General features: G+C 49.3%; 1 long non-coding RNA gene across 1 annotated transcript; it reads right to left on the bottom strand.

Annotated features, from left to right (window-relative positions):
- Positions 1-4,451: 4,451 nt before the first annotated feature.
- On the bottom strand, positions 4,452-27,947 carry LOC123275937 (uncharacterized). Its single transcript, XR_006512110.2, has 4 exons — positions 27,756-27,947; positions 7,607-7,670; positions 5,318-5,489; positions 4,452-5,237 (listed from the first exon to the last, which is right to left on the bottom strand). It is a non-coding gene; the product is annotated as an uncharacterized lncRNA (long non-coding RNA).

The following is a 27,947-nucleotide window of genomic DNA, read 5'->3' on the forward strand; positions in this document are numbered from 1 at the left end:
TGGAGAGCGGTTATGTGGAAGGCTGCAGAGTCAATGTAAGCGCTCTAGGCTCTGGGGTCAGCCAGCCCTGGGTTGGAATCCCAGTCAGCCTGTCACTGCCTGTGTGACCCTGGGTTACTTGGTTTTGAGCCTGCATTGGCATTGAGAATCAGCCTGGCACAGAAGGGGCTGTAATGGGAAAACAACAAGCAGAGGCGCTGAAACCTTAGGCTCTGGGGTTCACCCTGGAGAGGGGGCAGTCTCTCTCACTCCTCTGCCTTCCCCCTGAGCAGGTCTGGGCTTGGGGACAGCTTTCCACTTGCAGACATTCCTAGAGGGGAAGGAGTAAAGGGGGCCCAAGCCCAGACGCTCTACCCTGGAGTCTTGTCTAAAACACTTATCTGAGACTTTTGAAACCTTTTCTTAGGAGAAAATAAATACTAACGTCAGAGCTCCCTTGTTCTTTGTGTTGGGGGAGGAAAAGTCTTAAATTAGCCTTCAGGGCACAAGCCCCTTCTGTTTTGGGAGAAACAGTTTATGGGTCTTGGCTGACCAGTGGTTAGACCACATTTTATTCTGGAGTGGACCAGGATGTCCAGAAAGGGCCGCCTTGAATGTGCATGGCTGGGAATTTTGCTCAGTGATGTTATCGGTAGAAACAAGATCCCTCCAGCTTTGCTTGATGTAGAGATACAGACTGCGCTGCTTTGAAAACTGTTTGTTCTTGGGAGAAGAGTGTATATGCATCGGTGAGCATGTGAGTGTGTGGGGGGGGTGTGAGCGTGTGTGTGTGTGCGTGTGCATGCACCCATGCAGGAGAGCATTTCTGTCCAGGAGAGTCCCCCGAGGAATCAGGCCCATATTTGCAGGCAGGATGCTGAGGCCTATCTTCATTTCCTGTTGGTGATGGAAGCCTTCAGGACTGGGTGGGGAGGGCTGAGCCCCCTGATGTCGTTCCAGAAGGAGAAGGAAGCCCTCGGGCTTTGGTCCTGTGTGGTTGCAGACACCTGGATTCTCCCAGATTGTCTTGGGGGGAGTAGAGTTTTGTTTCTCGAAGCAACCAGCCAGTGCCTCAACCAGTCATCCTAGAAAAGGGCACATCTACGGGCAGAGAATGTGGGTCCAAAGCAGAGGGTTAGAGGTTCTACCTCTCTGTCTGGGGAGGAGGAAACAGGGCAGACACCCAGGAGATGGAAGAGGCTAGCAGTGGGGCCGAGGGTGGACTTTGGCAGGTTCCCCTGGAGCAGTCAATGTCAGCTGCCAGGGTTAGCTTTCTTCCCCCAACCATGCAGTTCCTCCTGCCATCACCGAGCCTTCAGTAATGCTGGGTTGACCCCGGCAGCCTAGCCTTTGCTGTGGACATTAAAGGGCAACCAGTGTCCATGCTTGGGAGAGATCCCCAGAGGAGCTGATGGCCTTCCCCACACCGCCTCCTTCTCGGGGTCTGAGAGACGGAGCAGCATCATTTCAGGGGAGACTAGCAGCCAAGTGAGAGAGGTCCGAGTGGAGCAGAAAATGACTCTAGGGAACAAGGTGATGGTGTGGTCACAGCCTCAAGCATGATGGACTGGGGACCAGACAGAGATAACTCCCCTCTCTCCCCGAAACTGGAGGGGAACAAACCTCGAAAGCTGGAGCCTAGGTCCCATAACATAAAGTCACAGATTTGTCGCTCATATGCTATTTAGTGTATCGATGAGGACTCCTTCAGTTGCAAGGGATCTGATCCATATTAGCTTTAGACAAAAAATAAACATATTGGCTCATGTAACCAAGAAATTCAAGGGACTCAGGCATGGCTAGATCTAATGGTGTCATGGGATGCTATTTCTCTCTGCTTCTCAAATCCACTTGCCTCTGCTTGACTTCCTTCCCAACAGGATCTTACTCAGGAGGGGTGAGATGTTTCCCCGCAGCTGGGGGTTACACGGTCTTAGAATTCTTAACTCCAGAGATAGACTCAGTTCCGGAGTCCATGATAAAACTTCCAAAAAGATGTGAACTCATGGTGTTTGACGGAGAGAGATTGAGAGAGTACATCCCTCAGTCACAACAAGCACACCTAGGGCAGAGATCTTGTCTTCTAAACGCAATTCTACGCTAAATGGAATTAGAATGCCACAGAGAAAATGGCTCATTCCAAGGCTGAGCCTGGGAGAGTACAAGATGAACCTAAAACATCTTACTAAACCAGAAAGCAAGGAGACACTTAAAGGATGATGGGGACACGTCAAAAGGATGCAGGTGCTGGCTGGAAGGAGCTCCCTCTAGCCAAATCTGGAACAATCTGAGCCTCAAAATAAATAAGGAGAGAAGAGATTATAACCCATTGGATCAAATAGGAAGCAATAAGTCCATCCTGATATAGATAAATAAGTAAACAAGTAAATTGAATGCTTAATGAGAAACGGGATATTTACATGGTCTCAAAGTAAATTTCCACAAAATACTTACTAATTATAAAGTGGAAAAGAGTAACTTCATGGTGGAGAAGCCTGGCAGACACCACCATAATCAAGTAACAACGTGAACATCACCAGGAATGGGACAAATCAAGTTTGCCCCACTGATAGGATTCCATGAAAAGAACACAGCGACTCTTTCGTAATATTCCTGCCGCAAATGCATAATCTGAATCTAACCATAAGGAGACATCAGACAAACCCAAATTGAGGAACATTCTACAGAACAACTGGCTGCTGATCTTCTAGGGGTCGAGGTCGTGATCGTCAGGAAAGATCAAGGAACTGTTGCAGACTGAAGGAGACTAAAGAGTCATGACAAGAGAATGCCATGTGTGATGCTGAACTGATCCTTTTGCCGTAAAGGGTATTATTGGGACAGCTGCCAAAAGTCAAATGGGATCTGAGGATTTAAAGGTAGTAATACATCAGCACTAATTTCCTGACGTTGATAGTTGATGGAGTAGAATGTCCTTATTTGTAGGAAACACATACTGAAGTATATTTAGAGGTGAAAGGGCATCACATCATCAACTTATTCTCAAGTGGTTCAGGGGAAAAAAAAGTTCTCTGCATTGTACTTGCAACTTTTCTATAAATCTAAAGTTGTTCCCCCAAAAAATTTTTATATACCCCAAAAAGGATTCTCATTGGCCCTGCTTACATCACCTGTTTACTCTGGACCAATGGCTGTGTCCAAGTGCTTGAGGTTTTCAGGCTGGCCAGTTAGTGCGGTGTGCCCACGCCTGAGACAGGGAGCGGGGCGGGCAGCTGGAGTGACAGCCCACCAGAATCGGACGGACAGAAAAACACGTTTCCTTCAGGAGGGAATTCAGGACAGAAAAAAAGTAACAGCAGCGTACTGCATTCGTATTACACTATTATTACTAATTTTGTGAAAATGATTTAATCATTTAAAAGTATATAACTTTTGACTCAGTAATTCTACTTCTTAGATCTTTTTTTTAAGAAAATAATCCCAGTACAGAGCAATGGAAGCCTGATATTCAAAGATGTTGGTTATGGTCTTATCTAGGATACTGAAAAATTAGAAGTTGCCTATGGTCCCAGCATGGGAGAAAGGCTGATGGAGGCTCGTCCATAGCTGGAAGTCTGACCAGCTCTGAAGCCATTTGCACAGTCAGTGGGCCTCTGAGTGTCTACATTTCCCCCTTCTGGTGAGACCATCTCAGGCCACCCCTTTGTCCCAGCATCACTCAGCACCTCTCAGCAGTAGCTGCCATCCCCTGGTGCTACTCCCACCTTCCCCACTGCCTCGTCCAGGTCTGGGGGCCTACCTAGGTTAGGGAGAGGACAAGGTGCCAGGGATATGGGCCCTGTGATCAGCCACTCAAGCTAGAGCCTCTTGCCTGTGCCATGAAAGCAAGACACTATCCTTATAGTCATGATAATGACGATGGTTATAAAATTCATTGAGTGTGAAACATACCAGGCACAGCTCTAAGGGCTTTTCATGTGCTAGTTAGTTCAATCCTCACACTAGCTCTACAAAGCTGTGATTATCCTCTTTCTCCAGTTGAGGAAACCAAGGCACCACATTGCTGGAAAGAAGCCTGGCATCTTCCAAACACACGCAGACCATTCCTCGAGCTCCTCCTCTAGGAAGTTCTCCTGGACTGACTCCGCTATTCCCTAATCTTCTGGCACCTCCTTTGACCCATCTTTTCAATACCAGACATTTATTGAGGCGAGTTGGCCAGGCAGGGTGAGGGGGACTTGGATACAGAAATCAAAGATAACGGGTTCTGGCCTCCAGGGCTCACAGGCTAACAGGGAATACGGACATGAGGACAAACAACATCATCCTGGAACTGTTGGAAACTGAGGTTCAGACAGAGGGCTGTAGAAGGATAGGTGAGGGCCCTCAGCCTGCCCGGGGAGCCGGAGGGGTATAAATGAGGAGGGGCTGACTTTGCCAGGTACCGGGAACAGAAGGACTTTGCTAGTGGAGGGACCACAGGGACAAAGGTATAGTGTTATGGACTGAATGTTTGTATCCCCCTAAAATTCATATGTTGAAACCTTACCCCCACAATGTGAAGGTATTAGGAGGTGGGGACTTTGGGAGGTGACTACGATTAGATGAGGCCATGAGGCACAGCCCTCATGAATGGGATTAGTGCCATCATAAGAGCCCTGAGAGAGCTTCCTTCTCTCTGCTCTCCACCGTGTGAGGATACAATGAGAAGACAGCCATCTAAGAACCAGGAAGTGGGCCCTTCCCACTCACCATATCTGCTGGCGCTTAGTCTTGGTCTTCCCAGCCTCCAGACCCATGAGAAATAAATATTTATAACGCTCATTCTATGGTATTTTTGTTACAGCAGCCCGAATGAACTAAGACGTATGGCCCTGTGCGGAAAGCTTGGTCATTCTTTGGTACCATCTCGAGAGGGTTGGTTGAATCAATGAAGTTCAAAGGAATGTCCAAATGTTTTTATATCACTGAAATGGTTTTGTATGGGATTTTATTTGTTGCAAACAAATCTTCGCCTTTGGCCTGAAAGACTCTTTGTTTCATACGAATTTGGGAGGAAATGTCAAGGGGGAATGCCCCATGTGCATTTCCTTTTTGCTTGCTTGTAAGTTCCTCAGGAGGAAAGACTGTGGCTCTGTGGTTTGATTTCTTCAGCGGCACATGGTTGAGAAGGGCTGGATCACAGTGGTGACGAGCTGCAGTGGAGAGGAAAGTGGAAAGAGAATTCTAACTCTCCCACTATGAGTCATGAAGTCCTGAGAAGTGCACTTAGCCTCTTGGATCCTCAGCTTCCTCATCTCTAAAATTAGAAGGAGTAAGTATCTTTCTCTCAAGGTGATAGGGCAAATTGAATGAAAAAGATAACATAAGCACGCACCCAGTATGAAGGTGGCTGCCACACAGTAGATGCTCAACCAGCATGGGGTCCTCCCATGCCCTCTGCTTCCAGGTTTCAGGTTGCAGAGGATATTGTAGCCTTGTAGGTGGAGAGCTTGTCCCACAAGCTCACTCATCTGCCTTGCATCTCTGAGATTTAATATTCCAAGCCTCTGAAAATTACAGGAGAGAGACACAGAGAAGGTAGACAGTTAATATTCCTGCTAAGGGCCCCAAAGAACAAGCCAGCTTCCAACCCAGCCTGGCTCAGCACTGTGGGAACTTTCTCGACCATCACTCCTACATTTTTCCTCGTCCTGCTCTGTGCTGTGCTCCCCCTAACCTCTGCCCTCCTTGGCTCTGACCATGGCTAGGCAAACACAGCTCGGACCATGAGGGAGGCTAACAGCTAGATAAAATTACAAGTGAGAAATGGGTATTCTTTCTGATGTTTCTGCCCTCAATCTAGGGATTGGTTTCTTTCACCATCATCATTTCATCTCCTAAACCCATTCAGAGGCTTTAGAGGAGGCTGGATAATTGCTTGAGGAGACAGAGTGTCAGACAAGCAGAGCTTACCCAGGACAATTTGTGTGTGAGACTCAGTCAAAAAGATTCCCATGTTATACAAATGAATATCCATATGGGAAAAAAAGAACACCTTACCCCTACCTCACACCATACACAAAAATTAATTCAAGATGGATCACAGACCTACATGGAAAAGATAAAACTAGGAAGCTTCCAGTAGAAAACAGGAGAATATCTTCTTGACCTTGGGACAAGCAAAGATTTCCTTAGGCAGAACACTAAAGCATTAACCAAAAGAATGATAAATTGGTCATCAAAAGTGAAAACATCAGGGACCAGCACTGTGGCCGAGTGGTTAAGTTTGCACACTCCTCTTCGGCAGCCCAGGGTTTTGCCAGTTTGGATCCTGGGCACGGACATGGCACCACTCGTTGGGCCATGGTAAGGTGGCATCCCACATGCCACAACTGGAAGGACCCACAACTAAAAATATACAACTATGTACCAGGGGGCTTTGGAGAGAGAAAGGAAAAATTTTTTTTAAAAAAGTGAAAACATCGAAGGACACACTTAGGGAAGTAAAAAGGCACACCCCAGACTGGGAGAAAATATTCATAAGAGATATATCTGATGAAGGACTCATATGCAGAGCATATAAAGAACCCCCGCAAATTGATAATAAAAAGATAATTAATCTATATTAAAAATGAGCAGGAGCGTTAAACAGATATCTCTCAAAAGAAGACATACGAATGGCCAGTAAGCAGATGAAAAGGTGCTCAACATCTTTAGTCATCAGGAAAATGCAAATTAAAACCACTTTAAATCCTTCAGAAGGACTCAGAGTAAAAAGACTGACAATTGCAAGTGTTGGGCAGGTGGAATACTAGTCAGCAATAAAAAGGAACAAATTACAGATACATGTGACAACACAGACAAATCTCCAAAACTTTTTACACTGAGTGAAAGAAACCTTACACAAGGACACACACCGTATGATTCCACTCCATTTCTCTGAAGTTCACGAGGGGCGGAAATTAATCTCGAGCCATAGAAATCAGAACAATGGTTGCCTCTGGGCAGTGGGGTATTAAAAGGGCACTTTCTGGGGTGATGGAAATGTTCTATGTCTTGATCTGCCTGGTGGTTACATTGGAGGGTACTTTCAAACTCTGCAGTGTTTTACTGGATGTAAAATATACCTCTATAAAAATATATGTACATTTTTAAAAAGTTTAAAAGACTCCCAAGTTCTGAATGACAGATGAAAGAAGAGATGCATCTATTATGCATTGTGCTTAATTATTTGCAGGACGTTTTCATATCCATGGTCCCGGTATCCAGTGTCCAGAGTCCTTTCTCACCAATTTTCCCCTGTGGCTCTCCCCCTGGGTCTCTCGGCTCTAGCCCCACTGACCGCTTGCTGTTCCTCAGACAATCCAGACACGTTCCCTATCTTAGGGCCTCTGCACCTGCTATTCTCTCTGTCTGGAATTCTCTTCTCCCAGAGTCTGTCTTGCTCCTTCGCTTCCTCGGTTCTCTGCTCGAAGGTCACCCTATCAGAGAACAGCTCACACAGGCTCCTTTCTCTCTCTTTCCTCTCTGCCTTATTTTTCTTCATTTCCTTTATCACCACCTGACATTGTACACATTGATTTGCTTATTGCCTGTCTCTTCTACCAGAACGTCAGCTCCATAAGGCAGGACTGTGTCTGTTCTGTTCATGCTGCAGCCTCAGAACCTGGAATAAAGTTCTCACCAGACATTTGTTGAGCATTTCGTCTTGGCAGGCTCTCACAGCAACCCAGGGGGATTTTTGGATACTGTAAAGTTTAAAAAGGATAATGATTATAAACAAAAGACTTGACATGCAACAGATAGACAATAAATGTTAGTTCTTTTATCTCCCAAACTCTTCTCTGGGTGTGTAGGCACAGGTTTATCATTCCCCATTTTTTAAGTTAGGAAAATGCAGTGCTGAATGGCATCATGGCTTTCTCAAGTCAACCCTACAAGTGGCAGATCTCAATTTTGGGTCTGGGCCTTTTGATCCCAAGTGGCCCTTAATGCGGACAGCAGCCATGAGTTAAATGGCCAAACTATGAAATGAAAGGCAGAGGTGTTAGCACAGGGACTGATTTGCTGACCACCAGTGGATACCAGCCAGGTCCAGTTTCACAGCCTGGAGACCATGGCAGGATACGTATGACTCTCTATTAACTTTGGAGGACGGAGGCCCGGTGGTCAAGTAGCTACGTTAAAGGTCACAGGCATCTGACACATGAACATAGCACTGTACTTGGGGCAGCAGACTCCCCTGCCCAGGTACGCAGGATCTCAGCTCATTCACAGGAATTTTCACATCAAGACCCCGTAATCCATGTTTGTAGGACGTATGAATTTAGGACGGTGGCATTAGGGGCAGGGAGGAGCTCTGTTGATTGAAGGCAGCCAACAGGAGAATAAACGTGTGTCCTAGAGTCTAGAGTGCAAGTTCTTCAGGATGGAAAATGGCAAAACACCGTGAGTGGCATGGATGAAGGTGAGTGGACCGGCCAGCACGGCTTGCTCCTTTAAGCACTAATATTGGACGCATCTCATTGTCTGATTTAGCTGGTAGCACATCCCAGCTGGCCTCTCCCTTCCTCTTACTACTCCCTTAATCCTGAATCCCTTGCCCTGACCCCTGTGACCCGCTCCCCAGGTTCCACCGCCGACCTCACTACCCTCCAGATGGAAAGCTCCAGACCTCTCTCCCCACCTCCATCGGGCCTGGCACTCTCCTCCCCGCAGGGCTATTTCAGCATGCCCAGCCTGACCCAGGTTCTGGGGGTTTTGCTCCCAGTGAAAATTCTGATATCTAATAATGGAAACCTCAAAGCTGGGGAGGACTCTGCAATGCCATACAAGGAGGTCGTCCTTTTCTAAATCTGAGATTATAATTTTTAATGGAAGTCACAAACCCCTTTGGGAATCTGAGAAAAAGCTATGGACCCTTTTCCCAGGGAAAAGCACTTTCACACAAGAATTCAGGGGGTTTCTGCTTCCCATGAAGCCCATCCACAGAAACTGGCTCAGGGACATCTGCTTTAAGTATACAAACAGCCTACTTCTCAGAGTCTTTGTTATATTCCTTGAAAGGTTCCAACCATCTGATGTTTTTCAGCCTTAGGATGACTGGGGGTGTTTCTCCCTTAATCACAGAGGAGTTTGTGTTGGGAGAAGGCAGATCTAGTGGTAAATGAAGCTTAGGACTCATCGGGAGAATGAAGATGAAAAGAATAGCTCTAGTCTTGTGTTTTGTCAGAAGGAGAAGGAACACGGCGTCCTCACGCTCAAGGCTTGTTCTAAACTTAGCCAGCTCCCGTGGTTCCAAAGTTGGCAAAATGAGCTCCCGCCGTCCTAATAAACACGTTGTGGTGCAGTGACTCACAGAGACAGCAGCCGGGTGCGGGACATGGCTGCTTCTAGCCCGCCAGACCAGGGACCGTGGAGGGCTGAGACCCCCCAACCCAGCAGAGACGTCCAATGTAGGGGTGAGGATGCCCTGGGCAGCGGGCTGCCCTAAAGAGCCAGAGAGGCTTGCCGGGAGCAGAGTCCAGCTTCTCACCACACGGAGAACGAGGCAAAGGCCTGGGGGACTGGGAGGGAAGGGGAGGACCTGGTGAGGTCACACAGCAACGGAGGGAGCCAACTTTCAGACTTCATCTGATGGGACTTCACACCTGTCGGGGCATGGAACAGGGGAGACAATGGTGCCACATGGTTACATCAACTCATCTAAGGGGAACAGCATTCCTAGATGCCAAGGGTTTTCCCTTTCCTTGACCTTACACATCTGGGCATTAATTAATAGAAGGTGGCTTCTAGAAAGAGAGATAGGTAATGCTCCTCTGCCCTGCCTGGGCCCGCTGTGGTCAGGCTGCCCTGGTCAGGTTGTGCCGGAGGCCTATGGTCAGTTCAGGGCACTGCACTCCTGGAGAGGGAGGCAGTGTGGAGCGGTGGATGGCCTTGGGGTTCACCATGGATGGGAACACTGAGACAACGGGCATGGTCACTGTCTCCAAAGGGTTGATGGGCTGTCTAATGTGTCAGACTCCCTCTGCAGAGGCTGGGACAACCCCGCAGGAATGCCAGCCACAGGCTCCTGGGGCCAGGTGCATGGTGAGGGCTCCTTGCAGAGGTCAGGAAGAGCATTCACCAGAGAAGCAAGTAGAAGTTGCAGCTGAGAAGGGAAACAACCCAGGGCATCAGGTCTGAGAGGTGACGGGAGGCTGGGACAGATGGCCCGGGCCTGGGAGGAGACGGACAGGCCAGGAGACTGGGGGGCTGGATTGGTGCAGGCCACTGGCCCGGAACGAGGCAGGAAGGCGCAAGCTTGCTGTGGGTGGTGAGTGGCCTCCTGGCACCTGGGGAGGTCGGAGGGCCCAGGGAGGTGGGCTTTGCCGGGCATCACAGCAGAGGTGTGATGTCACATCACATGAGGCCCTCAAGAGAGAACCGAAGCTCAGGGAGGAGCTCGCAGAGGCCAGTGCAATATGAGGAAGGACTTCTGACAGCCACAGCCTCAGCTGTTGAGTCATGAAATGGGTAGTAGGGAGCTCCCTGGCCCTGGAAGGCTTCAAGCAGGTCCGTGTGGTGGGGAAAGCAGAGCACAGAGTCAAGCACCAAAGTCCCCTCCCACCTTCATAGTCTTCAGCTTGGATTCCTCCAGAAGCCTTGTTGAAGGAGAAGAGCAGAAATTCATTTCTTCTTTTCCAAAGCGGGAGACCCAGCCTGAATACTGCACCCAAGGTCACGCAGAAAGGCAGTGGGACTGGGAACAAAACCCACATCTGCTCCCTCCCAAGGCCCAGACTTTCCCATCTGGTTCCCAGCCGGTGTCCCAGCCTGTGCTATTTGGGGCTGGCTCCCCCCGCGGGACACAGGGCCCTGTGGGACGGGGGCGACACTGCCTGTCGGCTCCCGGGTGAGACTGGAGAAAGAGCACCTGCCCTCTGCCCTCTGCCCAGGTCAGGCAGGGGGATGGAAGCATGCTACCCACCGACCCAGGCCTGGCTCCAGCTCTGCACCCTCGGGACGGAACGTCACTGGGCAGGGCGCCTACTCGGACTCTGGCTCTCTTGTCAAAAAAAATCACGCTGACTTCACTCAGAGGAAGCTCAAAATCCAAAGGGCACCTTGTCCTCCAGGCCACCAGGAGGACCTGGGTGGCCTGGCCTAGATCTGTTTCCCAGGTAAGTTCCTTAGAGCACCTGTCGCTCAAAATGCAAATTGAGGAAAGGCTTTTGTTTTTTGGAACAGCTTAATTGAGATATAATTCACATACCACATATAGCATATGGCCCACGTGTATATTTAACATACGCAGCTCCACGGTTTCTAGTATATTCACAGAGTCGTGCAGCTATCACTACAATTGATTTCAGAACATTGTCACCATTTCTAAAAGAAACTCTGTGCTCTTTAGCCGTCAGTCTCTAATTCCTCATCTCTCCAGCCCTAGGCCACCAGTAGTCTACTTTCTGTCCCTACAGATTTGCCTATTCTGGGCATTTCACATAAATGGAATCATATAAAATGTGGTACTTTGAGTCTGGCTTCTTTCATTTAGCAGAATGTTTGCAAAGTTCAGCCATGTTGTCACACGTGTCAGAACTTCATTCCTTTTTGTGGCTGAATAATATTCCATTGTATGGATATACCACATTTTGATTATGTGTTCATCAGTTGGTAGACATTCAAGTTATTGCCACCTTTTGACTATGATGATTGAGGAAAGGTTTTGTGTTCAAATAAATTTGGGATATGATGCCAGCTCCAGCTCCCTCTTGGAGATTCGCAATGTCCCTTAGCATACTAAAGGTTCTGAGAAGTCCTGCAACAAAGTCAAAGGCCAAGGTGCACACTTGGAAAAACAGTGACTTGGCTGAAGAGAAGCTGCCAGCGTGGAATGTCAACGGAAAGGAAGTGGGCTGTAAAAAGGGTTCCAGCCCCTCTCCTCCTGCTGCCACTGGAGGGATCGTCTTATGAACTGAAACGGCCATGAATCCTGAGAAATCCAGCAGATTGGGAGCTCTTGCCAGGCCAGAAGGCCAGTCCATTCATTTGCTTCTTTGGTCATTAAACACACATAGTTTGAGCACCCATGGGGCTAGAGCAGAGGCTCAAACATTTATGACCATGGGAAGGAATGCATCTCACTGCCTGACTGAGTGTTACACACACACACACCTGAATGGGTGTGAAGCAACGCTTTGCCTTACTACGTGCAATGCCCCCCATAAGCGAATATTCTATTCTGATTTGCTCAAAAAATAGTTATTGATCCTGACCCACTAAATTGATTTCATAACTCATTAATGGGTCACAAGCTGCAGTTTAAAAACCACTAAGCTGACACACTGGGGAAAATATTTTCAGAACGTATATCTGACAATGAGCTGTAGCCAGCGTAGATAAGGAACTGCTACAATTCAAAAATGAAACAAACAGAAGGAGGAGGAGGAGAAAGAAGAACGGCAAGAAGAATCCGATAAAAAATGGGCAAAGGATTTTAAGAGGCACTCACAAAAGAAGATATATGAACAGCCAATAAGCACATGAAAAGGCCCTTAACATCCGTCGTCATCAGGAAATGAAACACTACTGCACACCCATTAGCACGGCAACGTGTAAAGGAACTGACAATATCAAATGTCGAAGAGAAGGCAGAGCGGCTGAAACATTCACATGTCGTCGGTGGAAATGCAAAATACCGTAGCCACTTGGGAAAACAGTTTGACAACATCCTATAAAATTAAACACACCCTCACCCTACGACCCAACAATTCCACTCCTAGGTATCCACCCAAGAGAAATGAAAACATACGTCCACACAGAGACCAGTACAGGAATGTTCATAGCATCATTTTTCATATTAGCCAAAAATTATAAATAACTCAAATGTCCATCTCCAAATGAATGAAGAAGCCAACTATAGTATATTCATACAAAGGAATACTGTTCAGTAATAAAAATAATGAAATATTGTTATATATATGAATCTCAAAAACATGCTGAATGAAATAAGTCAAACACAAAAGACTACAAACTTATAATTCCGTTTCTATGAAGTTCTGGAAAAGACAAAACAATAGTGACTTAATGCAAATCAATGTTTGCCTGGGGCTGGGGGTCAGGGAAGGACATTGACCCCAAACGGACACAGGAAACTTAGGAGGATGGCAATGTACACATAACTGTTTGCAATTGCCAAAATTCACCCAGCTCTACACCTAAAATGAGTGAATTTTATCATACATCAATTATACTTCATTAAAACTAGTTTTTAAAACCTCGAAGATAGACTCTCTAGGGGGAGAGTGAGCAAGGGGAGGGAGAGGGAAATGCAGAGAAGAGCTCAGCCACAGTTGACCTGGTATACCAGGCAGAGGAGTCTGCACGGTGCCCCAGAGCCACGGGGAGCCATGCGTGGTTCAAGCGGGGGAGAGACATGATCCAGTCTTTGTTTAGAGCAGTCACTCAGGCCACTACACGGAGAAAGGGACTGGTGAGAGGAAATCAGGGCCTGAACTGAGGAGGTGGAGGGAGCTGGAGCAGAGCCCTGTTTAGGTAGTAGGAGAGGCTCTGAAGACAGATTAGAATGGAGCGGGAGGGGGCTGTGAAGTGGCAGGAGACAGAGAAAGGACCTAATACATCGAATAATTCTGCTTTAGCAACCAAGCGGGTGACAGTGCTTTCGGGAGGCCATCAGATTTGGGGAAGAAGATGGGGCATTCCGACTGCACTGTCTTGAGTCTAAGGGGCTGTGGAGAAGATGTAGGGAGATGGGAGTTCTCATTGGTCCAGGGCTCGGAGGAGAGAGCTGGGCAGAATGCGGTCTTGGGAGTCACGGTTAAGCCTTGGGAGAGAATGAGAGGCTTGGGGAGGGTGGGAAGTTTGGGGAGAGAGAGTTGAGAATTTGATCTTGGAGAGCACCAGTATTTAAGAGTGAGCGGGAAGGGATGGAGGGAACGTGGCCAGTGAGCTCAGAGGAAGACGGGAGGGTGGGTGTTACAACAGGGATGGTGCCGTCAGAAAGGTCATCTGCCACAGAGGGGTCACAGGGGATGAAACCTGAGAAAGGAGACAGGAGAGCAGGGGTGGGAACTCTGTTGGAAGAGATGAGAGGGTGACTGAGGAGGAGGTGAAGGCAGGGCGGATGGACGCTCTCTGGAAAAGCCTGAAGAGAGAAAGAAGAGGGGTCCCTGCAGAAGTGGAGTGGTGTGGAGCTGGGCAGCAGAGTTGGGATGGAGCCCGCCTCTGGTCTCAGTGCGGGCTTCCCCTACAAACCTTCCTGCTGCTTGGAGCAGAAATAGCCGCTTCTGAGAAACCGTTTTGCCCTTACTCATGCTTGCCTTAAGAGCAAATTCTGACTTCCTCGGCCGACTCATTTCCCACCCTTCGGGGAGCCTGGCAGGAGGCCCCACGTTCCCTGCCCTGTCCTGTCCTGTCCCGCTGGAGCAAGAGCCAGGCTAGGGGAGCTGCAGATGGTTCTGGCAGGCTCCCCAAGGAAGAGCCCAGGAAGCCCAGGGAGACCGGAGGGCCAGCTCACCCCATCCCCCCATTTGGGGGGGGTGAGTGAAAACTGGCACTCTGAGAAAAGCCTTCAGGTTGCCCAAGGCCGCAAAGCTGTCCCCACACCTCCACACAGACCCTCAGCGACAGACATCCTCCAAAGGCTTGGGCAGGGAGATGGTGCCAGCCAGCCTTGGGGCCCCAGGGGACACCCCCATCCCTCCCCAGCAGGAACTCTGAGAGCGCCTCAGCAGGAAGGACCTCGAAAACGGGGAGAGATAATAAAATGACGCTCCCGTGACTGGCCGGCCAGTTGCCCTTGATTGCTCGTGTGGGGAGGGGCGGGGCCCACCCCTGGCCTCCTGCCAGGCTCCCCAAGGATGGGAAATGAGTTGGCTGGAAATCGGAATCCTCCATTATCCTAGGTGTGAGTAAGGGCGTAACCGTTGCCAAAAAGAGGCTGCTTCTGCTCCAAGTAGCAAGAAGGTTTGTGAGGGAAGCTGACACTGAGACCAGAGCCGGGACCCTTTGCCCACTCTCCTGCTGTCTGGTGCTGTGACCTCTCAGGGCTTGGAAATCCCACCCATCACCTCAGACAGATGCAAATTCCTTTGCTCACTCACTCATTCATTCATTCGTCCAACAAGCATTTCTCAGCATCCTCTCCCTTGGAAAGGGATGTGTGGTAGGAAGAGCTAAGATTTTGGAGTCAGAGACCCGAATTCAAATCTCCATCTGCCACTTACTAGCCATATGACTTTGGGTGAGTCATTTAATCTCTGTGTGCCTCAGTTTCCTCATCTGCAAAATGGGGGTAAGAATGCTTACCTCCCAGGGCGGATGTCAGGATTAAGTTAAACTAGACAAATGAGGGTCTCTAATGGATGCTGAACACAGCAACCATAAGTAGACAGCAAATGGCAGCCCGGTGATGGTGATGATGATGATGATGACGATGATGATGATGAAGATGATCTGTAAAGCCCAAGCCAGGGCCTGAAGCATAAAAGGTGCTCAAGAAATTGTAATTACTGCTATTGTGTCACTGTGAACGTTAAAAATCATAACACAACAATATCATTGTATCGTTATATGGAAAGTGCTTAACGTGCTTCCTGAAGTGGTAGCTACTGGAGAAGTGGTTGGTATTCACACGTTTATTTCAGTGATGGGATCACGATACGCCCAGTGCCCAGCACCTAGGAGGTGTTCAATGTGTATGAGTTTCCTCCCCATCAGCAGAGACCTCAGAGCATCCTGACTCTGGTAAAGGGTTCATGGTCACCTAGGATGGAGTTAGGCACCTCTGGGTACCCAGAGCAGGGTACGTGTGAATCCTGCAGAAGCCTGCACCCCCGGGCAGCTCAGGACCCAGCTCCGTCTCACAGGTGCTGCTGGAGGAGACAGATCTTTCCAGCAAACCTCAAGTCTGGTTCCAGACCAGCCACTGTCCCTCCAACCCCACTCCACGCTTCTCAGCCCAGGAGTGAGCCGGATGCTGCACTGCCTGCCCAACATTTATCTTCACAGCTATTTATAACCCAGACTCAGAGCAGTGGGGCTGTGGCTGAAGGGTGGTGAGACTCTGGCCTCGCCCCCAGTGGGAGCTGCAGAGGCCCCTGGCGCCCATCAGAGCATTTCACTTTCCAAATTGTCTCTGCAGCTTGCTTTCTCCTCCCCTGGCTCTCTCTGGTCGCCGTTCAGCATCTCTGTAGCTTTGGTGACATGGTTCAATGAGAAGTCATTTCATCTGTCCCAATGACCCTGTTTCGGAGTCACCTGGGCCATGAGGTCCTGGCCCGTTTGTGGCTTTGCAGCGCTGTGCTTCTCTTTCAAAGCCTCCCCGGCACCACACGGGAAGGCGGCCCTGGCTGCCTGCTGGGACAGGGAGGAGAAGATGAGGAGCAACGTCTAATAGCTTGGGGAGTTGAACAGCGGAAGGGGCGAGGAAGGGGAGGAGGGCACTGTGTTGCCTGCAGTGCCAGGGAGGGAGGTGGGGGACCAGGATCCCCTGCAATGTGGTGAAGGGGCAGGAGCACAGGTGCTGGCATCCCAGATCTGCTACTTCCTAGTTGTGCGTCCTTGGACAAGTCATTTAACCTCTCTGAGTCTCTGTTTCTTACCCTGTAAAATACAGAAGATTGTCCCATCACAGGGTCGCTATCAGGACTGAGGACACGTTTGAGGAGCTCCCGCAGCTCAGAGCCCGGCGCACAACTGCTGTGTCTGCCTTTCTGTTACCTCCTGGCAAACACTGACCCCTGGACCACAGAAGGCAGAAAGACCAGAATCCACAGCTCCTTGAGCTTTTCGCACACAGCATTTGCCACTAAAAAGGGGATCAACCTGAGGAAGAAAGCCTCGGCTTCAGGTTCAGCTGACCAGGGACTCCCCACCTAAATGGCCTGATTGGAGGCAGGGCTGGTGATCAAGGGCAGCAGCAGCCCAGCTTGAGCCCGACTGGCCAAAGACACCCGGGCCTGTCGGAGGAGGGGAGAGTGTGTCTGTGTGAGGAACTCTAGAGGCTCCCAGGAAAAAAACGTGTCCTCGGGGGCGGGGGGAGTTGAGGCTCAGAACTGATCCAAGGACCGCCTGCCCGCTGTGGTGAGACTGGGCCGCCAAGCGGCTTTGTGGCAGCATCAAGACCCGGCATCGTGAAGGCGGACGGGTCCTCCCCCCAGCGCTGGGGCTGGAGGGGAGAAAAGTGGTGGCCTGAGAGCCCCGCATGAGTTGGGGAGCCCAGAAATCCCTGAGGGGCTTGGTGGACGGAGCTGGAAGGCCTGCCCTGGCCATGGGGCCAGAGCCGGCTCGCCGCCCTCACAGCGCCCCCGTGTGGCCGGGTCGCCTGGGAGCGAGGCTTGGCTGAGGGCTAGTTTACATTTCTCATCACAAAGAACAGACAGATTGTGTGTGTGTGTGTGTGCACGTATGAAGTGTATGTATGTGTGTAAGTTGGGGTTGGGGGGACTGGATTTAAAATTCATCCAAACCACTCTGAGTCTCCTTAGGGACCCCACTAGCCTGTGAGCTCTGGGAGGCAAGGACCGTATCCAGCAGGTTCACTGTGGTCTCCCCAGGGTCCAGCACACAGCATAGAATGTTCAGGAACAAGTGAATGGATGAATAAATGATGAGAAAGGATGGCTTTCAGGGAGAGCCTGCCAGGTGTGGGCAGACAAACGAGACTGAGAAGGGCTTGGGCTGTCGTCCCCATCCCTCCCCCAACCTGGCCAAGCCACAGCTTGGGATGCTAGAGGCAGCTAATGTAAGACAAGGAGCTTCCCAGCTCTGCTACCTACAAGCTGGCTTGTCTCCGGCTCCTCATTTAACCTCTCTGAGCCTCATGATCCCCAGTCTATAAAAAAAGTGTCCCTAAGGCTAGCTAGGCAGAGTTTTGGGTTTTTTAAATTAAATAAGTTAGTTGGGTCAAAGGGCATGACGTGGTCAGTGCTCAACGAGTGGGCACTTCCTTGACAAGGCAGGGGTGGGGGGCAGAGACTCTCCTTCCCTCCTGGCACCCTTCCCTGCTCTCTCTTCCTGCCGCAGTGCAGTGCCAGCTCCCCAAGAAGGGCTGGCAGCTGCTTCCCTGGCTGCTGCCTGCTGGCCTGCATCCAGGCCCAAACGAGAACCGAGGACCACCCCCGACTCAGCAGCAGCCACTCCCTTTCTTCCTGCCGCCCCATCGCCACTCCCCAGCCCCCACACCCACCCTCCATTCCTTCCTTCTTCCTTCAGGGACTTCCCCGCCCCTCTTTGTTTTCCTTCTAGACACCGTTCCAGCCCGCTGGAGAAGAATAAAACGGAAGCCTCCTCCTCATCCCTCTTGCATTGTGGCAGCGCTCACAGCCCCCTCCCCGACCCCCTCCTCTCAGGCCCTGGACTCGGAGAATCCCGCCCACACGCCCCTCAGCTGAGAGCCACGCACCCGCCTCCCGTCCCCCGACTCCCTTTCGAGGCTCGGCCTGTTTCACGGGAGCAAAGATGCCGTTGATTTAGGAGGCAGAGCTCGGGGAGCTGGCTTAACCTCCCGGCTCTGCTGTCAGTCTCAGGTGGGAGCTAAATCCTTCTGGCTTGAATGTCTTTTCCCATGAACATGGACCTGCTCACCCGACTCTAGGCTGACACAATGGGAGCCCTGCCCGACCAGGGATGTCGGCAGTGTCCTCTCAGCAGTGTCTCGGTCCCCTGTTCTTCCTTCTCTCTTGGGAAAATACCTCGTGTAGCATTCCACTGTGTCCGCCCTTACCTCAGGGTGGGAAAAACCCCAAAAGGTCTCATTTAATGAGTGCTTACTCTACGTCTGGCTCTGTGTTTTGTCCTTTATGAGAAGTATCTCATTTAATCTTTACCACAACTTTTTGAGGTCAATACCATCCTTTCCTTCATTTTACAGAAGAGGAAACCGAAATGACTTGGCCACAGTCACATATGCGTCGGAGGCAGGATTGGGACACAGATATCTCCAACTTCAAAGCTGGTGCACTTTGATCACCATGCTTTCTCAGAACAGAAGACGACAAACCAAAAACAAGGAGAAAAGGCAGTAAATAAAATCCCACTCTTAATCTGGGTGGATTTTGTGCAAAGAGAAATTCAAAGACTCTGGAAGTCCCCACCATTGTCACCTGAACCATGAGAAGTTCTGGGACTCTCGGTTGGCAAATAAGGGGTGGAAGACAGGTCAGGATAATAAAGTACACACAGGGGCTGCAGCTGGTGGGGCCCCAGGTTGAATGCCAGTGCTTCAGTTTGCTAGCTGGGCGGCGGTGAACTGGGGGTGTTAGAGATCTCTCTATGCCTTGGTGTCGGAGTTTTCTCTTCCAGAATATACAAGTAAGATCCTATTGAGCTGACCCTCCCACAGATAACAGCTCTTGACAAAACACAAGCCCACAGACCCATGCACGCCACCTCAAGGCACTGGATGGGGGGCGACACTTGGAAGAAGGAATGGCGTGGGAGAAGTTATCCATTGTTTATGGCTTTGATCTTGAGGGCCGGCCACAGTCAGACGGCACAGATAGGAAACCTACAGGCTTTCTGGCCTGAAGAAACAGCTGACAAAATTCAGATCAACCACAACCACTGGGCAGTGAAGGGGGCAGCCTCAGAAAGGAGAGCCCCAAGGAGGGAGAGCCCCAGATCCCATATGTAAACTCGGTGCAAATCTCTGCCTCCTGAACCGCGCATGCATGGAAATAATTTCAACTGAGGGAAAACAAAAAAAACTGAACTAAGATTTTGGCTGCCATCCAAGAGCAGAGTTTGAAGTTAATTGCTTAATAAAACAAAAATCAACACATTTTGAGAATCTAACAGAATCCAGAGCCCCCACAACATAACATGCACAATGTTCAAGGTATAATCCTATTCTCAGACCACAGTGGAATTAAACTAGAAATCAATGACAGAAATACAGCTGGAAAATTCCAAAGCATTTGGAGATCAAATAACACACTTCTAAATAACACAGAAGTCAAAGAATTCTCAGGGGGGATTTTAAAATATTTTGAACTATATGAAAATGAAAACAGAAATTATGAAAATTTGTTGGATGTAGAAATAACAGGGCTCGAGGGAAATTTCTAGCATTGATGCATGTATTGCCAAGAAAAGAAAGATCTAAAATCAGTAATCAAGTTTCCACCTTAAGAAACCAGAGGAAGAAGGGCAATGTAAGCCTAAAGCAAGGTGAAGAAAAGAAATAATAAAAATTAGAGCAGAAACCAATGAAACTGAAAACGGGAAACAAAAAGAAAAAAGAAACAAAACTCAATTTGTTCTTTGAAAAGATCAATAAAAATGATAAACCTTCAGCTAGGCTAACAGAAAAAAAGGGTACTGATAAGAGTGTTAATATCAGAAATGAAAGAGGAGTCATCAGTACTGACCCCAGGGACAATAAAAGGATATTATGAACAAATATGATAACCTAGATGAAATGGATCAATTCCCTGAAAGATACAAACTACCAAAACTCACACAAGAAAAAAGCAGAAAGTCTGAATAGGCCTATGTCTGCTAAAGAAATTGAACCAATAATTAATAACCTTCCAAAAAAGAAAGAACCAGAACAATAACAAAGTTGGAGGACTGACACTACCTGACATCAAGACTTACTATGACAGCACGGTACTGGTTAAAGAACAGACACCTAGATCGATGAGCGGAGTGGAGAGAAACAGACTCCCACCAGAAGAGCAGAGGCAGGTCAGTGGAGAAAGGATAGTCTGTTCAGCCAATGATGCTGGAACAATTGGATGTCCGTATGCAAAAAAAAAAAAATGACTCGACTCAAATCTTAATTCTTTTACAAAAATTAACTCAAAATGGATCATAGACCTAAAGATACAAAGCGAAATTGTAAAATTTCTAGAAGAGACCATAGGAGAACATTTAAGGAATCTCGATTTTGGTGATGAGTTTTTAGACACAACACCCAAAGCATGACCTATGAAAGAAGAAGGTCCGCACATTGGCCTTTATTAAAATTAAACACATCTGCTCTGTGAATGAATGAAAATATAGGAAATTTCAGCAAAGAAATAGAAAGAAAGAGAGAGAGAACCACATTGAAGAGGGGAGGGAGGAGTCAATGGAAATTCAAGAACAGAAATATACAGTATCTGAGAGAGCTCAAGTGTAAAAAATTTGTGGCTGGACTGAACAACAGAATGGAGAAGAAAGAGAGAGTAGTCAGTGAACTTGAAGATAGATGAATAGAAATTTTCCAATCTGAAGAATAGAGAGAAAAAAGATTTGAAAAACACAACGGTGTCTCAGGGATCTGTGGGGCAATATCATGAGGCCTCGTGTGCATGCAGAGTCCTAGGAGAAGAGAGAATAGGGCAGAATAAAGAATGTGAAGGAAAAAATGGCCAAAAATGGGAATCAAATTCCCAAATATGATGAAAGATAAATTTAAAAATTCAAGAAGTCCACCAGACCCCATCTACAATAAATTTAAAGAAACTATGCCTAGGCAAATCACGTCAAACTGAGAGCTGGAAACCAAACATAAAGAGAAAATCTTGAAAGTAGCCAGAAGGGGAAAGAAAACTGCTATATACACAGCACCAAGAATTTGATTGACAGCTGACTCAAAAACTGTGGAGGCCAGAAGACAGTGGAACAACATCTTTAAAGTGATGGAAGAAATTCTATATAGAACTCTATATCCAGTGAAAATGTCCTTCCAGAATAGGGATGAAATAAAGATATTATCAGAAAAAGAACACTATGATAATTCATCACCTCTAGACCTGCATTATAAGAGATGCTGAAGGAAATTCCTCAGGCTGAAGGGAAACGAAACCAGGTGAAAACTCGAATCTTCAGGAAGGAATAAGGAGCATCAAAAATGGTAAATGTCTGGGGCTGGCCCAGTGGCATAGTGGTTACATTCGCGGGCTCCACTTTGGGAGCCCCAGGATCACAGGCCCGGATCCCAGGCACAGAGCTACACACAAGCCTTGCTGTGGTGGCAACCCACATACAAAATAGAGGAAGATTGACACAGATCTTAGCTCAGCAACAATCCAATGTTAGCTCAGAGATAGTCTTCCTCAAGCAAAAAGAGGAAGATTGGTGACAGATGTTAGCTCAGGGCCAATCTTCTTCACAGAAATAAAATAAAATAAATGTCTGGGAAAGTATATAAGATGGTTTTTCCTCTTTAGTTTCTCTAAATAGATATGACTATTTAAAGAAAAAACTATAACATTATCTTGTAGAGTTTATAAAGTGTGTGGATATAACACATACGACAATTATAGCATAAAGGACAGAAGAGTGATAAATGATGGTAGATAGTTGGAAAAGTGAAGTGGTGTGATATTAACTCTAAGTTGACTATAAAAAAGCGAAGATGTTGTCGGAGTCGATTTGGGCTGCTACAACAAAATACCGGAGACTAGCTGGCTTATAAACAACATAAGTGCATTTCCCACAGTTTTGGAGACTGGGAAGTCCATGATCAAGGTGTTGATGGATTCGGTGTCTGGTGAGAACTCGGTTTCTGGCTCAGAGATGGTGCCTTCACCATGTAACCTCACATGGTGGAAAGGGCTAAAGGGTCTCTCTGAAGCCTCTCTTTTTTTTTTCTCCCCAAAGCCCCCCAGTACATAGTTGTATATTGTTAGTTGTGGGTCCTTCTAGCTGTGGCATGTGGGACGCTGCCCCAGCATGGCCTGATGAGCAGTGCCATGTCCGCACTCAGGATCCGAACTGGTGAAACCCTGGGCCACCAAAGCAGAGACCGCGAACTTAACCACTTGGCCATGGGGCCGGCCCCTGGAGCCTCTTTCATACGGACACTAATCCCATCATGAGGCTCTGCCCTCATGACCCCACCTCCTGATACCATCACCTCGGGGGTTAGGATTTCAACCTGTGAATTTGGGGGGGACACAAATATTCAGTCCATAGCAGATACATGTTGTAATCTCTAGAGAAATCACTAACAATATACAGAACCCATAGATAAGTTAAAATGGAATTCTGAAAACTACTCGAAGAAGTCAAAAGAAGGTGGAGAAGGAGGCTTCCTTCTCTGTCAGTGGGGATCACACAGCCCTACCTCCCAGAACTGTGGAGAGGTTGAGAGAGACCGCAGTGGCTGCCGGGCCTCTGAATAAGGCCTGTGGAGCAAGGGGAGCCCCAGAGAAGTGGGCTGGTGTTGGCCAGTCATGATATCCATTCTATCTGTGGACAGAGATAGGCACTCTATCCATTCAGATGACCTCTGGGACCCAGGCCTGACCCTGCCTGTCTGGCTCCCAGAATGTGGAAGGTCCCCTTCCACGCCTCTGATCCTCCTCTCTCCCCTTTGTCCCAGCCCTCCCCCTCCTCCTAACCTAACTGGGTTCCCAGAAAGGGCAGACCTGCTGCAAAGCTTTATGTGGGGTTTCTTGTGGTATGCAGCATCCTCGGGTCCTCAGTTTCCCTCCACCCTTCTGGGCTGGCGGGTTGTCGGGCCTCCTTCCTGTACATCAGCCCTGTGCACAAACCCCTGTTTGAGCTGACCAGGTTCAGGGTCTTAAAGGACAAGAATTGCCACGGTAAGGGAGGAAGGCACCGAGCTGGAGAGTCCTGAGGGCTCCTCTGCTCTCTGCACTACGCTTTGCTCCTGGGGTCCCAGCCCCAGCTCAGCCCTGGGCGGCGGCCTCCTCAGCCGTGAGGATTAAAGCAGACAATGTGCTCGTTCCTTCCCTCCTTCGCTCCCTCTTATGGACCTGCTGTTCACCACGTGCTGGGGATACAGAAATGGGAAGCCTGTTCCTGGCCTGTGCTGGCCTGGCAGCGGGCAGGGTGAACCAGGAAACATTCCAGAGACATCTTGGCAAAAGACTCCGCAGGACTCCAGACTGCCTGGAAGTGGGAGTTAGAGAGAAGTCAAGGATGAGACCTGTGTCTGCCTTCAGAGACCTGGCAGAGGTGGGTGTTGTGAGCAGAGACCCCCAGGCCGCCCGAGACTGACGCTGCCGGACCTCACGGTGCTGCTGGCCCTGCGAGTCTCACTGGGCTGTGGCCAAGCCATGTTTGGTCCAAAGGAGAGAGTGGGGCCGGCCCGGTGGTGCAGCAGTTAGGTTCGCACGTTCTGCTTTGGCGGCCTGGGGTTCGCTGGTTCGGATCCTGGGTGCAAACATCACACCGCTTGGCATGCCATGGTGTGGTAGGCGTCCCACATATAAAGTAGAGGAAGATGGGCATGGATGTTAGCTCAGGGCCAGTCTTCCTCAGAAAAAAGAGGAGAATTGGCAGATGGTAGCTCAGGGCTAAGCTTCCTCCCAAAAATACACAAAAAAATGGACTTTGAAGTCAGGCAGCTCAGGGTGAAATCCTGGCTGTCATAGAAGAGGGTCACTCTGGGTAGGGGGCGACTTTCTCACTGACAGCAGTCCTTCAGCCTCTTCGTTGTCTCCTCTAGTCACAGGGAGCTCACTACCTCTCTCAGCAACCCCTGACACTACTGGGCAGTCTCCATGATAGAAGTGCTTCCCTAATTCAGACCTGTTCTTCCTCAGCCTCACTTCCCCTCGAGGTTCTTGTCACACAGAATAGATTGAGTTCCTTGTCCTCGAGACAGCCTTCAAGTGTTTAAAGACCATGTTCATCCTCCCCTCTGACTCCCACCTCTAGCCCCATCTTCTCTTCTCCTGGCTGAGGACCCTAGTCAACTCCTAAAAGTTACTGACAAGCACTATGTAGGAATCCAGGCTCAGAGAGGTGAGGTAACCTGCCCACGTTCACACAGCTGCGAAAAGAGCAATCATTTCTCTGAACCCATGATTGTTTAAGTCTTTCTGTGCTTCCGTGCTGCCGACACCCCTTTGTTAACTCTCTCTACCCCGTCTTCATTTCCCAGGGCTGCCATAATAAATTAACACAAACTCGGTGGCTTAAAGCAACAGAAATTTATTCTCTCACAGTTCGTGAGGTTACAAGTCCAAAATCCAGGCGTGAGAGCCCCGAGGGAGGACCCCTCCCTGCCTCTTCCTAGCTTCTGGTGGTCGGCAGCAACCCTTGGCCTTTGACAGCCCGTGGATGCCCCCCTCCAGTCTCTGCATCCTTCTTCATTTGGTCTTCCCCCATGTGTCTGTGTCTTCGCACTGTCTTCCCTCGGTGCATGTCTCCAAGCCCAAATTTCCCTTTTCTTATAAGGATGCCAGTCACTGGATGTAGGGTCCAGCCTAATGCAGTATAACCTAATGCAGCATAACATGGGGACAGGGCCCCATGGACAAGACCTGGCGGCCCCAGGCACCAGGACAGAGCCCAGAGGGGGAGCCTGGTTTGTGCCTGGTCACCAGACTGTCTTGTGCTTTTCCTGGTTCCTCCGTCCACCCTCCAGCAGGCAGGAGGGATGGCCGTGCAGGCGGAGGAGGGAGCCCAGGGGGAGAGGCCGGCAGCTCCCGGGCCTATCCTGACTGTATGCAGTGAATCCTGGGCGGGTCACAGCATTCCTCTGCAAGACACTGTGACCTCAGCTGCCGCCGACTTGACCTCATCTGGAAAGCAGCAACTCCGTCTGGAGCCGAAGGATCCTTGGCAAGGGCTGGAATGACCGGGAGGGAGAGGAATTTTTCTTAAAAGAAAAGAGATAGAAGAAGATTCCTAGAGCAAAGAGGGTCGCAATTTTCTTTTTCAGAGCCGCCAACCAAAGCCGGGTTCCTGGAAAGGACGGCCCCAATGCCTTATGATTTAGAAGAAAGGCCCCTGAGAGAGACTCCAGGCTCCTTGCTGTGTCTAAGGCTACCCCCGGGGCAGGGTGGCTTTGCCAGGAGAGCTCCTTGAAGTCAGGCACCCCGGGATTCAAGTCTTAGCTTGGCCACATAGCAACAGTGTGGCCTTGGTGTCGCTTAACCTCCCGGCCTCATGTCGCCACCCTAAGGCAGAGAGGCTGGAAGACATCTGTCTGCCTCCCTGGTTCCACTCTGACTGCTCACAGCAAGCCCGTGACTTTTCAGTGGGGGCCCGCCCCTCGCTGGCTCGCAGTCTGTGAGGGCTGGGCAGGCCCCACACTCGTTTAGGTGGGTCATGGAGTGTTGGTGGGAGCCTTGGCCATTGGGACATTGCCTTCCTCTGGTAGAGCCAGAGGCTCAGGGACAGACCAGTGACCTGAGGCAGTCATCAGGCTACATGGCTGGACTTTTGCAGGAGCTCCTGGAAAGAGGGTTTTGCTCTCCCACGGGCCTTAGGGCTCTGGGGATGTGACCCTGCCACCATCTGGAGATTGTGAGAGGAGCACCCAGGGCTGCAGGGTGCCACCCTCAAGGAGGGAAGAACCGAGAGATGGGGCAGTAAGGTCCGGGGACACTTGCATCTAGGATCCAGCCATGCCTGAAGCCAACTCTACCCACTTGACGTTTCAGTCACGTGACTGAGTATATTCCAACTTTTGCTCAAGCCAATTTGAGTTGTGTCCTGTGTCACTTGGAACAAAAATGTCCCAATCATCCCAGATTAATAATACTCATTTTAGTGGACCACTGAAACGGACTCAACAGAATTAGATCCTTAGATTATGAGCTTTTTGAGAAGAAGCACTGTCTTATCCATATGTGTGTTCTTAGTAACTGACCCATAGCAGATGCTCAAATGTTTGTGGAATGAATAAATGTGTTTAAATGCCCCTAAAGCTTACAAGATTCTCAATAATTGTTAGTCAATATTATTATCTCAGCAAGTTAATCTTATCATCTTTTCTTGTTCCGTGTTATGCTTCTGCTAAATTTGAATAGTGAGTCATTAATCCCTTCCCTGGATCCCCCAGTTAATTAAATAACTAAGTTAGCAATGTCTGATGGCTGCCTAGCATGTTCCAGGGTCGGGCAGTAGAAGTCCAGTGATGAGCAAGAATGACACATAGAGACCACTCTCCTGAAGCTCCCACCAGTAGGAATTGAATATGATACAGTGACCACAGAGGCGCTGGGGGCTGAACGCCGAGCAGGAGGCAGTGTGGTGACTGGGGTGGGTGGGAGAGTGCTCAAGGAAGAGGAAACAGCCGGTGCTGTGCAAGGAGATATTTGGGGAGCACGAGTCAGCCTAGTTTGAGAGGAGTGGGCCTGGGCTGTATGGCATTGATGAGGCTGGAAGGATGGAGGAGGAGATGCACACAAGCCACACTGAAGACTTTGTTTATAGGCTTAGAACAAAGGGAAGACACTGACCGGGTACACACATGGGCGTGGCATGCATGTTGAAACACTGCCTTTGGCTGAAGTGTGAAGGGTGATGCTATAGACTAAATGTTGTGTTCTCCTTCAATGCTTGTGTTAAAATCCCAACCCCTAATCTGATGGCATTAGGAAGTGGGGCCTCTGGGAGGTGATTAGGTCATGAGGGCAGAACTCTCATGAATGGGATTAGTGCTCTTACAAAAGAGACCCCAGAGAGCTCCCTTTCTCCTTCCACCATGTGAGGACACAGTGAGAAGGCCATCTGTGAACCAGGAAACAGGCCCTCACCAGACCCTGAATCTGCCGCCACCTTGATCTTGGCCTTCTCAGCCTCCAGAACTGTGAGAAATAAACGTCTGTTATTTATAATCCACCCGATGTATGGTATTTTGTTACAGCAGCCCAAATGGGCTGAGACAGAAGAGTTGATGGGGGCAGTAACCAGAGGTGAGGCAGTGGTCCAGGGGGAGATGCGGGGGGCCTGAACCCAAGGAGAGGCAAAGAGATGGAGAGAAGTGGGCTTATTCCACGGTTGTTTGGAAGGCAGAATAGTGACGGAGAGGCTGTGGGGACAAAGGGAAAGGCAAGAGTCCAGGGCAGCTGGGAGAACGGCGTGGCTGCTGCCTGAGAACCAATTAGACAGAGAAAGTGAGAATGGACACTCACGTTTCCTCTTCCTTCCACTGCTCAGGAAAGCGCTGGCTCAGTCCTTATACCTCCCGGGCTTCAGCAGGAGAACTGCCGTGGCCCCAGCTGGATTTCCATGGAAAGTGCTGACCTGGGCAGGGAGGGAGGGAGGAGGGGGGCTAGCAGCAGCTGCCACACACTCGCAAGAGCAGAAAGAGAGAGACAGAGAGA

Source organism: Equus asinus, chromosome 13 (genome assembly GCF_041296235.1).
Source record: "Equus asinus isolate D_3611 breed Donkey chromosome 13, EquAss-T2T_v2, whole genome shotgun sequence".
Classification (NCBI taxonomy): domain Eukaryota; kingdom Metazoa; phylum Chordata; class Mammalia; order Perissodactyla; family Equidae; genus Equus; species Equus asinus.